This window comes from Oryzias melastigma, linkage group LG22 (genome assembly GCF_002922805.2).
Source record: "Oryzias melastigma strain HK-1 linkage group LG22, ASM292280v2, whole genome shotgun sequence".
Lineage (NCBI taxonomy): Eukaryota > Metazoa > Chordata > Actinopteri > Beloniformes > Adrianichthyidae > Oryzias > Oryzias melastigma.
The window spans coordinates 15990325-15994056 of NC_050533.1; positions in this window are offsets into that span (position 1 = coordinate 15990325).

Here is a 3732-nt window from a genome sequence, read left to right on the forward strand (position 1 = left end):
AACATCATGTCTGTTCTGACTCATTACCTGCTTATTTACCATATTTTCAGTCCTGTTGGAGGAAACGGATTATAAAGCGCGCCATCAAAAAATGGTCTGTATTTAAACTTGTGTGTAAAAGGTGCCCTGAACTATATGGCACATTAAGCGAGAAAAGAGAATCCCATTCTTTCAATAATTTTAATTATTGATAATTCACAGTATCTCCACAACTCATTTCAAACACGCTAACCCTTAGCCACATTAGCATATTCACAATTGTGTCAACCTTGTTTGCAATTCAATGAAAAACAGACTCATGCCACTAAAACAAACGTTCCTGTGACTCCCAACCTATATCATGCATAGAGGTTAATGTCACTGGAGATGGCACACATGCATTTTACTGTTGCCCAAGATACGTAAAGAGCGACGCCATATTGGAGTGGTATAAAAACAATGAGACGTGGTTTTGCAGACACAGTAAAATGACCATAAAATACGTAACTTTAGTCTGATTTTAAAAAGGGAAAAACTCTGATCATCAGTAAAATAATTCATAGGTCATGGTAATGTTTTTATATAAAGTGCAACAAATGAACAACATTTCAGACTTTTTTTATATATAAAAAAAGGTTATTATATAGGAAACGCAATGCATACCTGATGCATGGTTGTGATTTTATTCAACTGTACACACAGACTGAAATTTACACAAACAGATTCTTCGGTCTGTGTTTGTAAATGGATCGGTGGGCAGCTGACATTGCCGTAGACCATTAGTGCCCGTTATATATGGGCCGGTCCCTGCCCGGATCAGCGTGACACGGTCTGATCTGACTGAGAACAGTGCAGCCCGGTCGACAGCTGCACCGGTCCCGATGGTCCAGCATACAGGAGAGAGGGCTCAGTGAGCATTCCATTCATGGTCCGGAGCGGCGAAGTCCGGGTGGCACCCATGTTAAAGTGGCCTGGACTTATTATACAGCCGGAGCCGGTCACAGTGCAAGATAGCGGCTGGATGGCTCAGTGGGCTAAGTGTAGGGCTGGCACGCAGGAGCCCTGGATTCGATCCCTGGCGTGTACACTGATCCCCATCCAGATTGGGTCTCTAAACTAACTGGGTCCTTGTGAGCTTCAAAAACAGGGTTGTGTCAGTAATGACATCCGGCGTAAAATCTCTGCCAAAAAAACTGTGACGACCCTGACACGGTTAGGCTGAAAGGTGAAGAAAAACTCGGTCACGATGCAACACCGCAGGTTAAATTCACCCAGCGGGGACAGCAACGCTGACTTGTTCTACAAGACTCGGGCACCAATGTGACAGCAGACGGGCAGTCTTTCATATGCCACATTTCCTAGTCCGTCCACCGAACGGAAATTTACCGCTGGTAGGTCCATCCCTCTTTGCTATTGAGGAAATCCTGGTTAGTTTATTTATCTCCACTAAGTAATCTAATTGTTCTGATTTGATGTCTCACACACACAAATACCACAGCTATCCAAATAAAACGAAAAAGATCAGTGGTCCTGCCACAAAATGTGGAAATAGTGCGAAGTCTAAAGCTGCCTTTGACTTTGAATAGACTACAAAATCTGCCTAAACGTTCATTATTAAGAGTAAATTCACTCAGATCTTGTTAAAATGTTTTTGGAAATTCTCCTTTATCAGTTAACACCTATAATTTACTCGTGAAAAGTCACATTCTTGTTTTTCCAGATCTGTTCAGTTGTAACACAGCAGTTAACAGACATCTACAACATTCCAATATGGCGTCCAACTTTAGCATACCTACCACCTCTAGCGATACATGTCATTGGTATCACATCCCAGAAACACAGTCCGACACTGCTACATGTTAGCCGTGTTATCGTATGTACAATAATAATAATTTACAAACAGACTCAAACCGCTAATGTTACTGTGAGCACGCTAACTCCCAACCTTGTTAGTAACATGTAAAGAAAAAAGTTTGACACTGCTACACGTTAGCCGCATTAGTGTATTTACACACCAAACCTTTTTAAAAACTGACATTTTAAGAAAGAGCAGTGTAGCTCTCAAAATCACTTCAGCATCAGTAAGCACAACCAGAATTATATATACATAAAAGGCGCTTAATGTATTTTCTGAACTATAAGGCTTTTAAATGCGCCTTATAACTCAGAAAATACGGATACTGTCATTATTAACACAACGAGACACCTAAAATGCATTTGCTCTAGAGGCGTGATCTTTTGGGGCTCGCAAACAAGATTTTAACCTCAAAATTCAAAAGCAAATAAGATTGTTTGCAGGAGATGTTCACCTGATTCACTCACTAAAGGGGAGAAGTTGCAGAGCTTTCAGCAGCAAAAGCCTCACTTTGTGCTCTTTTATTTTGAAAAGAGTGGCGCACCCCACCCAACAGCTTGGAAACGCTCAGCAGCTTTTAAATTGAGCCTCACTGCAAACAGCTCTAACCTGGTCTTTGTGTTGATGCAAAAATGGAAATGTGGAAGTCAAGCTGTTGAACGTTGACTCTTTGTCAGACAAATTTGCTCCAAATGTATCAGTTCAAACCAAGTCAAATCACTACGATTTTACAGAAATTAGCATGAAAAAGGATCATTTATTGTTTGGACATTTTATAGTGGCCTCATTCTTTATAATTAAAAGCATTTGAAGCGCCTTCCTAACACAAAGTTCCTCTAAATTTAACAAGATTAGTGTAAAGTAGGTTAATCTTAGGAGTAATCTTTGGTGTTGAGGCTGACGCGTGTCAGCTTTACGTCAGAGGATCCCAGTCTGGTGTCACGATTCATGGGCTGAACAATGAAGACATCAGACTTGACCGAGAACGACCTCTGACCTTTCTGATTCACATGAATGCTCTTGGGAGGGGGAAAATCTGCATTATCTCTGGTTAATCATGGTAGCTGTGGAAGTCAAACTTCAGGCATTTAGGACAAAGTGTTCATAAATCGAATAAATTTATGGAGGTAAAGGCAAGAAAACTCCCTGATAGTTAAAGTTGATAAATACGTCTCTGCATAGATCTGTTTCCTGAAACGGGTATTTGAGAGTTGACGTTCTGTGGTGGTGTAAGAGTTGCTTCATAGCAGAAGGGGTCAAACCTGCCGATCCACTGGAACTTTCCTGACTCCATGCAGTTGTGCGACTGTTTTGTTGCTGTGTTAACTTGTCCACATGCATGCAGACTATCTCACAGCCATCATCCACTCATCAAATCCCACCTCCTTGCCCTGGTTGTTGTTCCCCTCTGGAGTCGCCAAAGCGAATCAGCTCTCACTGATTCCCACAAGTGGTTTTACACCGGAGGCCCTTCCTGATCCAACCTTGTATTTTTGGGGCCTCGGGACGGGCACAGGGAGACCTAACTTTGGGCTACAGTTAGGTGACAGCTCATTGTAGAAGGTGTGATACCAGATCTTCTCCATTCCATCCCACTTGGTGATGATGGCGTGCTCAGCGGGGTACATCAGGGCATGAAGGGTCTTGCCTAAGGTCCCACACTGGGTTCAGCTCATTGCGCCTCCTGGGAAGTGAACCCTGGTTTATTGCGTCCCAATCCTACACCCAGTCAAGTGAGCCGGCCTCCGTGACCAGGACAGGATGAAAGTGGAGAGGTGGACTGACTGACTTCACTGGAGCAAAACGTCAAATCGCGTGAATATAATGTGTCTACAAAAACAGGGAAAAGGTAAGAAAAGATTTTACATAAAGGCTACTAAAATATATTTAAATTACAT